General features: G+C 41.9%; 1 protein-coding gene and 1 pseudogene across 10 annotated transcripts in view; both read left to right on the top strand.

The window, feature by feature from the left end:
• The window catches only part of Tnrc6c (trinucleotide repeat containing adaptor 6C), a 112,505-nt gene that overhangs the window by 11,287 nt on the left and 88,487 nt on the right, over positions 1-12,731 (top strand). The window contains exon 1 of one of the 10 annotated variants that reach the window (XM_069992899.1): positions 8,788-8,803. The exons of the other annotated variants lie outside the window; for them this stretch is intronic. The gene's annotated coding sequence lies outside the window, so the exon portion shown is untranslated. Of the gene's footprint in view, positions 1-8,787; positions 8,804-12,731 lie in introns of those variants that run through there. 10 annotated transcript variants of the gene reach the window in all.
• Positions 3,460-4,086, top strand: LOC138807476 (small ribosomal subunit protein eS10-like; annotated as a pseudogene).

The following is a 12,731-nucleotide window of genomic DNA, read 5'->3' as shown; positions in this document are numbered from 1 at the left end:
TCTTTCATGTTAATGACTACCTAGCCAGATGTCCTGTGGGGATGTAACTCAGATGGGAGAGCCCACTCTCAGTGGTCGTCTGGGGATCCTAATACTACTCTTCCCCCCATGGTGGCTAAAGGAATGGGTAGCTCCTTTTCCCTGAGGCTCCTGGCACTGCCAGTAAGCATCCCCAAACAGACTAGCAAGAAAATAACACATGACATTCCTTCCATACATTGAAACTTTAAGGTTTTTGTTTGTTTGTTTGTTTTTGTTTGTTTGTCGCCAGTCCTGGGGCTTGAACTCAGGGCCTAGGCACTGTTCCTGAGCTTCTTTCGCTCAAGGCTAGCACTCTACCACTAGAGTCACAGTGCCACTTCTGGCTTTTTCTGTTTATGTGGTATGGAAGAATCAAACCCAAGGCTTCATGCATGTTAGGCAAGCATTCTACCACTGAGCCACATTAACAGCCCCTGAAACTTTAGGTTTGATACATACATTACAAAAAAATTCCTGGTTTATTTTTCACAGATTTGATGATGGTCTTTAGATACTAGCTCATTGGAAAAATGGGTTATATAAGAAAAAGACCATAAATTATTTTGTCTTAAAGTCATTTTATGTTGACTCATATTTAAGTACTCTTTTAGCAAACATTTTACAACTTCCTGAGTATGCTAGGATCACAGGAATGAGCAACCAGCATTAGGCTCACCTGTCTTTTTTTTTTTTTTTTTAATTTCTTTTTTTTTTTTTTGGTCGGCCGTGGGGCTTGAACTCTGGGCCTGGGCTCTGTCCTTCAGCTCTTCAGCTCAAGGCGAGCGCTCTACCACTTGAGCTACAGCGCCACTTCCGGTTTTCTGGTGGTTTATTGGAGATAGGAGTCTCATGGTCTCTCCTGCCCGGCTGGCTTTGAACCGCGATCCTCAGATCTCAGCCTCCTGAGTAGCTAGGATTACAGGCGTGAGCCACCAGCGCCCGGCCTTTTTTAAATTTCTTATCTGTAGTGCTATACTTCAGAGATGTGACAGTAGGGTGAAGTCTGCCCCCTTTCATTCTGTGTTGGGTGTAGCTAAGCTTGTTAGCTTTGAAAGTGTCAGTCCACAGTTGGTGAAAAGATTCAAGGCAGCGTTTAGTTTTTTATTTTTGACCATCATGCAGCATTAACTCAGGGCTTGGACAGTCTCTGAGCTTTTTTGCTCAAGACTAGTGTTCTACCACTTTGAGCCTTGGTGGTGCTACTTCCAGTTTTCTGGTGATTAATTACAGATAAAAGTCTCAAGGAGGGGTTGGGAAGGTAGGTGGCTCAGTGGTAGAGCACTTGCCTTGCATGCATGAGGCCCTGGGTTCCATTCCCCAGCACCACATAAGCAAAAAGAAAAAAAGCCGGAAGTGGCGCTGTGGCTGAAGTGGTAGAACGCTAGTCTTGAGCTGAAGAGCTGAGAGACAGCGCCCAGGCCCAGAGTGCAGGCCCCACGACCTGACACACACACACGCCCCCGCCCCCGCCCCCGCCGCCACCACCTTCTTTTGCTGTAAATGAAAATAAGTTGGTATAAGGAGCATTACTTACCTTATGTGGATCCTTGATTTCTAACTATCAGAAAAGCTGCTTAGACAGGACTGTGCCTGTGAGATAGTGGATTTCTTTTCTTTCCTGCTACAACAACAGGTTTTTCTTGATGTATTATTTGAAAATTAACATTACTGAACATTTAAGCCCACTTAAATAAGTTCTGGATTTGATCCTAGTTATAAAAAGTGGGAGGCCGGGTGCCGGTGGCTCATGCCTATAATCCTGGCTACTCAGGACGCTGAGATCTGATGATCGCAGTTCAAAGTCAGCCCTTGCAGGAAAAGCCGTGAAACTTTTATCTCCAATAAGCCACCAGAAAACTGGAAGTGGTGCTGTGGCTCAAGTGGTAGCGCACTAGCCCTGAGCTGAAGAGCTAAAGGGGCAGCACTCAGGCCGAGTTCAAGCCCCATGACTGACAAAAAAGAAAAAAAAGTGGGAAGATATTCTGTTAAAACAACAACAACAACTGACACCTTGAAACTAGAATACAATTAATGGGGGTAAGCTGGAAGTAAGCAGCTTTTGATAGGTCAGAGCAGCATATGAAGGGGTAGTAACTGCCTTTCTCCATCTAATTCAGCTGCTTCCTATTCAATCTCAAGTCTCAGTTGGAAAGCAATTTCCCTTACTTGACCCATTTTTCTCCTGCACTGTATCCTTATTCTGGTTCTTTAACAAAAAAAAATGTAGAAATGGACTTACTAGATAAGGAAATTCAGACACCTGATTTGAGATATCTTTTGATTCATTATTTGCCTTTCTAGGTTGGAATAGCAATTTGCTTCTTTAGTTTGCTATCGTAGCTTTCAGAAGAGACATGCCAAATTGCTGAAATTGGTAGACATACTGATACAGAAGGAAAATAAGTGGGGTGAGGTACAACTCTTATTTTTAGTAATATAGGAATTTAATTTAAGGGCATTATAGCTTTACTAAGCATACACAGAATAAAAATAAGCCTAGTTGAAAACTGGTTGCTCATCCCTATAATCCTAACTACTTGCGGGGAGGGTGAGATCTGAGGATCATAGTTCAAAGCCAGCCTGGACAGGAAAGTCCATGAGACTCTTCTCTCCAAATGATCATCAAAAGCCAGAGCCATGCTGAGCTCATGTGGTAGAGCACTAGCTTTGAGCACAGTAGGTTAAGGGCAGATCCCAAAGCCCTAAATTCAAACTCTGGGACCAGCACAAAGGGGAAAATATATATGCTCTATCTGTCTGTCTGTCTATATCAAACTACCTCTCTACATATATAGCAGTCCTTACCCAATACATGATAAATATTAGATTGTGTATAACATAGTTTCTCATATAGCCACACATCCTCCCAACACTGAGCAAATACACAAAGTCTATTCTATACTGTTAACATTTGCTCTATAATCACTTGTATGCACATGACTCTGATTTCAAAGAAGTGATTTGTCTAGAGAGTGCCATTCTTTTAATTCTATCATGGATATGACATTAGTAATTAATTTGGTGTCATTTGTAAAGTGGAGGAGGTTATTTAATCAGAAGAACATCTGTAGTTCTGGCATATAAACTTATCATTTGAATGAAAGATGTAGAATAGAGATTGAATTTGTTTTCTTTGTTAAGACTATTAGGATTGTTGGTGTGGTGATCAAATTGTCAATTTACCATACTTCACACAAGGAAGTCTTGTTTAAGTTTCCAGAAATGTTTATAAAGCTCTCCTGGCCAGCCCTGGTGACACACCTGTAATCCTAGCTTCTTTGAAGGTGGAGATGGAGAGGATCATAGTTTGAGGCCAGCTGATTCAAAAAGTTAGTGACATCCCATCTCAACCAATAAAAACTGAGTGTAGTTGTGCATCCCAGTTACATGAAGAGCATAAATTCGATTGCAGTCTAGGCCAGCCCATGCAAAAAGTGAGACCCCCCCGTCCTTTCCAGCCTCGGCCTTGGACCCTGAAACTGCCGTGATGTTGATGCCCAAGAAAAACCGGATTGCCATTTATGAACTCCTTTTTAAGGAGGGGGTTATGGTGGCCAAGAAGGATGTCCACATGCCCAATCACCCAGAACTGGCAGACAAGAATGTGCCCAAACTTCACATCATGAAGGCCATGTAGTCTCTAAAGTCTCGGGGCTATGTGAAGGAACAGTTTGCCTGGAGGCATTTTTATTGGTACCTGACCAACAAGGGTATCCAGTATCTCCGTGATTACCTCCACCTGCCCCCTGAGATTGTGCCTGCTACCTTGCGCCGCAGCCGACCTGAGACTGGAAGACCTCTGCCAAAAGGTCTGGAGGGCGAGCAGCCTGCAAGACTCACAAGAGGTGAAGCTGACAGAGACACCTACAGATGGAGTGCTGTGCCCCTGGTGCTGACAAGAAAGCCGAGGCTGGGGCCGGGTCAGCAACTGAATTCCAGTTTAGAGGTGGATTTGGTCATGGACCTGGTCAGCCACCCAGTAAAGATGGAGATTGTTTTGTGTTGAATAAACTTGTAGCCAGGGGGAAAAAAAAAAGGAGGGGAGCATAGCTCAGGCAATTATGGCTCCTGCTGAGTGAGCATATGCCTAGTAAGCCCTAAGTTGATGAGTTTAAACCCTAGTAACTTTTTTTTTTTTGGGGGGGGGGTCCGGTTGTGGGGCCTGAACTCTGGGCCTGGGCGCTGTCCCTCAGCTCTTTAGTTCCAGGCTAGCATTCTACCACTTGAGTCACAGCGCCACTTCTGGGTTTTTTCTTTTTTGCTTATGTAGTGCTGAGGAATCGAACCTAGGACCTCATGCATGCAAGGCAAGCGCTCTACCACTGAGCCAACTTCCCAGCCCCCTAGTAACTTTTTTTTTTTTTTTTGGTCCAGTTGGGGGCCTGAACTCTGGGCCTGGGCGCTGTCCCTCAGTTCTTCAGCTCAAGGCTAGCCTCTAACACTTGAGCCACAGTGCCACTTCTGGCTTTTTTCTTTTTGCTAATGTGGTGCTGAGGAATCGAACCCAGGGCCTCATGCATGCAAGGCAAGTGCTCTACCACTGAGCCACCTTCCCAGCCCCCTAGTAACTCTTAAAAAAACCCAAAACAGCCGGGCGCTGGTGGCTCACGCCTGTAATCCTAGCTACTCAGGAGGCTGAGATCTGAGGATCGCGGTTCAAAGCCAGCCCGGGCAGGAGAGACCGTGAGACTCCTATCTCCAATAAACCACCAGAAAACCAGAAGTGGCGCTGTAGCTCAAGTGGTTGAGTGCTCACCTTGAGCTGAAGAGCTGAGGGACAGCACCCAGGCCCAGAGTTCAAGCCCCACGACTGACAAAAAAAAAAAAACCCAAAACACCAAACAATTTGTCTTTTGTGAAATTAATTACCATAATGAGGTGAGTTTCATGACTGAATTAAGATTTGTTCAATAAGATCAGATACGTAAGAAATACACAGTCATTTTATTTTGTACAGGTACTGGGGCTTGAACTCAGAGTCTCACAATCTGGCTTAGCAACTCAGAGCTAGTGCTCTATCACTTAAGCCACATCACCACTTTTGGATTTTTACTGGTTACTTGGAGATAAGACTCTCACAGACTTTTTTCTGTCCAACCAGCTTTGAACTATGATACTCAGATCTCAACTTCTTGAGTAGCTAGGATTACAGGCCTGAGCTACCAGTGCCTGGCCACAGTCATTTTATATTTATTTATTTATTTTTTTTGCCAGTCCAGGAGTTTGAACTCAGGGCCCCGGGCACTGTCCCTGAACTGCTTTTGCTCAAGGCTAGCATTCTAATACTTGAGCCAGAGTGAGCCACAGCACTACCTCTGGCTTTTTTTTTGTTTATGTGGTACTGAGGAATCAAACCCAGGGCTTCATGCATGCTAGGCAAGCACTCTACCACTAAGCCACATTCCCAGCCCTCATTTTCTATTTAAAGCTTGGCTTTGTCCTTCATTTTAGAGGTATGCCAAAGAGGAGGAAAAAGTAGAATGCTTAAAAATGTTATTGTTTGGCATTCAGATTGTATGGATCATTATGTTCACCAGTGTACCTAGACTTTCCTTTATGATGAATATATTTGTGACCTGCCCAAGGCAAAAAACACTAGGCCCTATCTGAAAAATAACTAGAGCACAGAAATGCTTGCAGATGTAGTTCAAGTGGTAGAGGGCCTGTCTAGCAAGGGAAGAGCCTAAATTCAAACTCTAGTTAATTGCTGAAAAACACCTCATTCTAAAGAGAATTTGGGACAAATTCAAACAATAGATGGGAGCTAAGGATGTGGTTCAGTAGTAGAAGTACTTGCCTAGTAAGATTCTGGATTTGATCCCTTGTTACTGCCATGGAGAGGTAGGATATTATATCCTAATAAGATTTATCTTTGGAATTCAAAGAACTCTGCTTGTACTCTGTTGCATTAGTAGATTAAGTAGTAGATCAATTGCTTCCTGGAGTGTCATTCACAAAAGTATCTTTTTAAACTTCTGCTTCTGGCTAAGGCAGACTAGCTATGTCTGACTAGGCTGCTGCTAAGGACTAAAAATGTCAGGTGGATAATAACAGTGATTGTTTGAAGACATTGAAAGGTACCAGGCATTGGGAGGTATTTGAAAGAAAGGAGGTCTAAAAAGGTAGAAGTATTTGGTGCCATATTACTCTCCTGTGAGGCATTTGCCACCCTAAATCTCTGATTGAAAAGCTGAGGTTGGGAAGTTGAGTACAGTTTTAGCAAACAGATGAGGCTGGACTTTAGGGATGACAAAGGAGAAAGGGAGAACACCCTAGCTTTTGGTTAGAAATCATCCCCCAAAATATTTTACTTTCAAAGTAGTATGAACCTTAGAATGATCCTGAAACCTATGAATCACCTGGAATAGAGTAATGAGTCAGCCCTGCTTTTTAAGTGCCTGTGCGATGTAAAAGCAAATTCTCTGTAGAGGAAGATCATGTTATGTAGAACCTCACATGACATTCATAGTTTTTCACATATAAGGCCAACAGCCAGCCAGACTGTAGGTAAACATACAAAATTAGCAAGAGACAAAACGTCTAGATGTGTTAGTTGTCAGATGTATGTCTTAAGTGAATGTTGGTTAATAGTAAGTTTAATGAGAAATGGAGTTTCAGCAAAAACTAGAATCAAAAATAGAAGTTGTAGAATTGAAAAGTACAATAACTCACTAGAATTCAATAAGAGGCTTAATCATAGAGTACGCCCAGGTAAACAAAGAGATAGTGAACTGGAGGATAGACCAGAATAAAATAACCATGCCCAAGCACAGTGAGTAAAAAGATTGGAAAATGAAAATAATAGGAAAACAAAAACACACAAAGGACAAATGAGATGAAACAATGTTAAAAGTCTAAAATTGCCAAGCACAGTGAGTAAAAAGATTGGAAAATGAAAATAATAGGAAAACAAAAATACACAAAGGACAAATGAGATGAAACAATGTTAAAAGTCTAAAATTGCTATAATTAGGGGCTGGGAAGGTGGCTCAGTGGTAGAGTGCTTGCCTTGCATGCCCTGGGTTCGATGCCTCAGTACCACATAAGCAGAAAAAGCTGGAAGTGGCGCTGTGGCTCAAGAGGTAGAGCACTAGCCTTGAGCTAAAGAGCTGAGGCACAGCATCCAGGCTCAGAGTTCAGGCCCCAGGACCAGCAAAAAATAAGTAAATAAAATAAAATTGCTAAATTAGAATCTCAAGCTACAGATTTAAGAATTAAATTTATAGATCTATGCAGAAGAGAGACAAAAATAGAAAAATTGACATTGTTAAAAAAATAAAAGTCAGGTACCGGTGGCTTACGCCTGTAATCCTAGCTATTCAGGAGAATGAGATCTGAGGATTGTGGTTCAAAGCCAGCCCAGGCAGGAAACTGTGTGAGACTCTTTTCTCCAATAAACCACTTAGAAAACTGGAAGTGGTGCTGTGGCTCAAGTGAGTCTTGAGCTGAAGAGCTGAGGGACAGAGTTCAGGCCCAGAGTTTAAGTCCCATGACTGACAAACACAATAATGACAAACATAATGGTGGTTGTGGAGCTTGAACTCTGGGCCTGGGCACTGTCCCTGAGTTCTTTTTGCTCAAAGCTAGCACTCTAGCACTTTGAGCCACAATGCCACTGGCTTTCTGGTGGTTAATTGGAGATAAGAGTCTCACAGACTTCCCTGCCGAGACTGACTTTGGGCCTTGATCCTCACGTATCAGCCTCTTGAGTAGCTAGTATAACAGGCATGAGCCCACCAGTGCCTGAGTCAAAAACCAAAATCATAAAAGTCAACCAAAAGAACAATCTGAATGTGGTGGTGTAAACTTGTTACCCTCTAGGAACTCAGGAGTCTGAGGCATAAGAATCACTTAAGGCCCAGGAGTTCAAGTCAGCCTGGGTAACCTAGTGAAACCCCGTCTGAAAAAAAGATAAATTAGCTAAAAGAGGAGGAAGATACAACTTTTGAAGGAGGGACAATAAAGACTGGTGGTCTACTTTGTAGAGGAAATGAAAATCTAGATAATGGAACAATATCACGAACCTGGACATCTGTATATAAAATAGCTTTGAAAAATAAAGATAGAATATATGCAAAATAGACAAAAACAGTAATTTGAAAGATTTCATTAGTAATAGACCCACACCAAGGAACTATAGGAAATTCTTCATATAGAAGGAAAATGTTTCCCAGATGAAAACATGGAGATGCAGAAAGGAATAAGCCTGAGCACTGGAAAGGATGGATAGGTCAAGCTAAAGTGATACTAAGTACATAAAACAGCAAAGATAGTAAATTACAGCAACACACAAAGCTGGGAGTTTGCCTGTGATTGAAATCAAACTTTGGCAATGTCATGTCTTAAGACTACCCTTCCCATCCCTGCTGAGTGCAATAACCACATCCTAATGCCCAAGCACAGGGATCAGCAAACTTCTCATGAGTAGCTAGAATAGAGACAAGATGACTGGAAAGCTCAAAATATTTACTGTCTAGTTCTTAATAGAAAAAACTTGCTACCCTCTGGCATGTGAACTGAGTATTTTTGTACCTCAAAATTCATATGTGGAAATCTTAACCTCTGATGTGATATTATGAATGGGATTTTAGGAAATATTTAGGTCATGATAGAGCCCTCTTTAATGGCATTAGTGCCCTTGTATGAAAGAGCTTACTTCTTTCCTTTTGCTCTCCACTTATGAGTGCACAAAGAAGACAGCCATCTGCAAGCTAGGAAGAGGCCCTCACCAGAGCCTGACCAAGCTGGAACCCTGATCTTGGATTTCTTGACCTCCAGAACTGTGAGAAAAGTTATTTAAGCCACCTGGTGTTTGGCACTTTGGTTTGTGCAGAAGTAAGACCTCTGTACTGGCATTCTTTGTCTGTAATGAGCTAACTTCTTGCATCTAGAATGACATAGGCTTTCTGCCTATGTAGGAATTGGTAAGGGAAAAGTGGGACTCAATATTTTCTTCAGAATATGACTTTTTCATTGAATCCAAGTTACTGTAGAGTAAGTGCTAAAAGGATAGAAAGACAGTTTATACCACCAAGGTAATAGTAAAAGGGAAATAGAATAATAAAAACTATTAACTGGTTCAAAAAAAAGGATGAGGACAAAGATTAGGTGGGAAATTCTTAGTAAAATAGTCAGTTTAAGTGTTAATGGACAAAAAAATCAATACAGTCACAAGGAAACATACCTCTATTTCTTGTGTTAGACAAATTAGGAAGAACAGGATATTTAATGTATCGTAAATTCACAGACAGTAGTTCCATGATCATACTTAATGGTTATACACTAAAAGTAGTTCACTATATATCTAATAAACCATGCAAGAATTTCTCCTGGCCATCCTAGCAACTTTGAACTGTCCTGCAATAGGAATTCTTACTTTATAAGTAGGGAATAAATATTTCTGCCCAATGACCCAGGTAGGTTTTATTGAATTGGAAGACGAAGGTGCCTCTATTGGGAACTCTTCATGCCATTTGACCATCTCGTAGAAAAGAGGGTGACTACTGCCTGGAGTGCTTAATGCTGATTAATAAGAAGACTTGGGGCAATGCCATACAATGGGTCAGGATGGGCTCTGGAACTCAGAGTGTCTGTAGTACAATACTAAAGAATAGTGAAAAACAATAAAAATCCACCATTTTTTTCAGTTACTTAAAAAAAAAGAATAGTGAAAAACCTTAGTACCCAGAACAGAGGTCTATTGAGTCACCTTGTATTGAAAACACAGACTTGAGGAAGCACTGATTGAGTAAAGAGAAAATCAGAAATAGTATCCATGGCTTGGAAATGAGGGTTGACTTGTCTTTTCTAAGCTCTTGTTTCCTTAACAGTTTTATCTTTAGAGATAGAATATTTAGTGGGCTGTGTCTGAACTATAAGGTGTAATTAATATCACCAGTGTTGAGTGCGTACAATGGTTCTTGGGACTGTGTTTCCTTGTTCTGGGAAGCTGAAAACATCTTCATATCCATCAAACCACTTGCAAGACATTGCAAATGGATTGTTTGATGCTAAGGCATCAAGAGTATGTGCAGGCTTATGTGTGGGAGGCAAATAGCCAAAGGGAAAGATTATGTCAATATTTAATTTGTCTCTGGTTCCAGGGCCTGGGTGCTGTCCCTGAGCTTTTCTGCTCAAGGCTAGCACTCTACCACGTTGAGCCATAGTTCCACTTTCAGTTTTCTGTTGGTTAATTAGAGATAAAAGTCTTATGGACTTTTCCTGCCCAGACTGGCTTTAAAATGCAGTCCTCATATCTCAGCCTCCTGAGTAGCCAGGATTACTGATGTGAGCTACCAGCACCCAGCTTTACACCTTGCTTTTTGACAGAGCCACTAAGTCTAAGTAAGCACTGCTCACCTCTGGTGCTGACAAAAACTTTGAGGAAATTTCTGCCCACTGTTGTAGGGCTCTTCTGTGGACCTAGCTCTGACCGGTGTCAGAGTCAGTGTCCTCCACTGGGTTCTTTCACTAGGGTCTAATGTGTGCTGCTTGGCAGCCACACCTTCTCCAGTCCTGCACGGAGGGGGCCTCTTCTGGGCTCTGAGTCTCTTTTGAACACTTGGAACTTCTTACTTCCTTGGTCTGTGATTTCTAAACCTAGATTTAAAGTGTTTGTGTTATTAGGTCAGGCCCACCTAGGCAGACTCCTAACAAATCTGCAAAATCTCTTCAAAATAATATCTAGATTTATGTTGAACTATCTGGTGTATGTATACCAAGATTCTTGAGGTAGTCTTGGAATTCTGACTACTAGGACATAAATACAAATAAGGAAGTGAAAAGATGGCTGCAATTTCCAGAGTGTGTGCTCAGAAAACCCAGGAGGATCAGCAGCCTGGTTTTTGTTTGTTTTCTTGTGCGAGTCATGGGTCTTGAGCTCAGTGCCTGTGCCCTGACCCTGAGCTTTACCATTTGAGCCATAGCTCCATTTCTGACTTTTTTTTTTTTTTTGGTAGTTTATTAGAGATAGGAGTCTTATAGACTGCCCAGGCTGGCTTTCTCAGATCTCAGTCTCCTGAGTAGCTAGGATTACAGGCTGAGCTACCAGCACCTGGTCTCAGCAGCCAGTTTTTTTGTTTTTTGTTTTTGTTTTCTTTTTAAAGGAGTAATGAAAGTAAATAAGTTGGTAACTTTACTAGATATCTACCATCAGTAATCATTTAGGCAATACATGGAATATCTGGTGCTATTCTTAATAGCAAAGTAAAACTAATAAATGGGGCTGGGAAGGTAGCTCAGTGGTAGAGTGTCTTGCATGCATGAGGCCCTGGGTTCGATTCCTCAGCACCACATAAGCAAAAAGAAAAAAGCTGGAAGTGGCGCTGTGGCTCAAGGGGTAGAGAGCTAGCCTTGAGCTGTGAAGAGCTGAGGGACAGTGCCCAGGCCCAGAGTTCAGGCCCCACGACCAGACCCCCCCCCCTCAAAAAAAAAACAACTAATAAATACCAAGATATGATAAATAAATGTAGGAAATATGTATATAGGAAGTAGATATGAAGAAATTGAGCTGGAGATTTAGCTCAGTGATAAGATAAAGGCCCTAGATTCCATTCTCAATAAAATAAGAAAATGACAGTGTTGCCAGGTGCCAGTGGTTCATGTCTGTAATCCTAGCTACTCAGGAGGCTGAAATCTGAGCATTGCAAGTTGGAAGACAGCTCTGGCAGTAAAGTCCTGAGACTTGCAGGCTCAGTTAACCACCCAAAAAGCCAGAAGTGGAGATGTGGCACAAGTGGTGGAGCACTAGCCTTGAACAAAGAAGCACAAGGAAAGTTAGTTGTCCAGGCCCTGAGTTCAAGCCCAGTTAGTGCCCAGGCTCTGAGTTCAAGCCCCAGACATTCTCTCTCTCTCTCTCTCTCTCTCTCCCCCTCTCCCCCCCCCCCCCCCGGGAATACATGTCTAGGGAGACATCACTGGGAAAAAAAAAAAACTGAATGCTCAGAGTGCATAGAGCTCTGTATTATACTGTTTTTGCTTGATTCACTTTTCCCGTAACACCACTCAGTACCACTCAACTTCTACTAAAGACATGCTACCTTTCAACAAACCTAAGATTTTCAACTTTTACTTAAGCAAGCACATTTACTTTTACCATGCTTTGGGGAGACCATTTGCTTTCCAAAATTAAGGGCACCAAGACACTCAGGAGATCACACAATGATTTAAACACAACTAATAACACAGGACTGACTTGAGCGTCTGTACTGGCTGAGCTGCTTGTAATGAGCAGGAACTGTGAAGCTTGGTTGATGTGAAAATATTTTGTTTAAAAGTTTGTTTTTTCCTTTTATTTTGCAGTATTGGAGTTTGAACTCATGCCTAGCAGGCAGGTACTCTGCCTTTCTGATAGGGCCTTGCATTTTTGCCTTCATTTGCTTCAGGCTACACTCCTACTTCAACTTTGCTGTCTCTGAGACCCAATTTGTTTGTTCTAAGTGGATCTTGCTTAACTTCTTCCTGGTTCTGGTCTCCACTATACTCCTGATCTTTGTCTCTCTGGTAGTTAGGGATACAGGTGTGTACTACTATGCCAACTTGGAATTTTATATAAACAATTATGCCAATCATATTTGTTTATTTTACATTTAGAAAATTTTCTAAACTGAGCCATTGTGACACATGCCTATAATCTACACAGGGAGACCCTGTCACAAGAAAAAAAGAAAAAGTTCCTTAAACTGAATGCAACATTGTCTTGAGTGTCAGGA

Source organism: Dipodomys merriami, unplaced genomic scaffold, assembly GCF_024711535.1.
Source record: "Dipodomys merriami isolate MVZ:Mamm:240054 unplaced genomic scaffold, mDipMer1.0.p SCAF_42, whole genome shotgun sequence".
NCBI lineage: Eukaryota > Metazoa > Chordata > Mammalia > Rodentia > Heteromyidae > Dipodomys > Dipodomys merriami.
The sequence above is the reverse complement of the archived record's forward strand: the minus strand, read 5'-3'. Positions and strand labels throughout refer to the sequence as shown.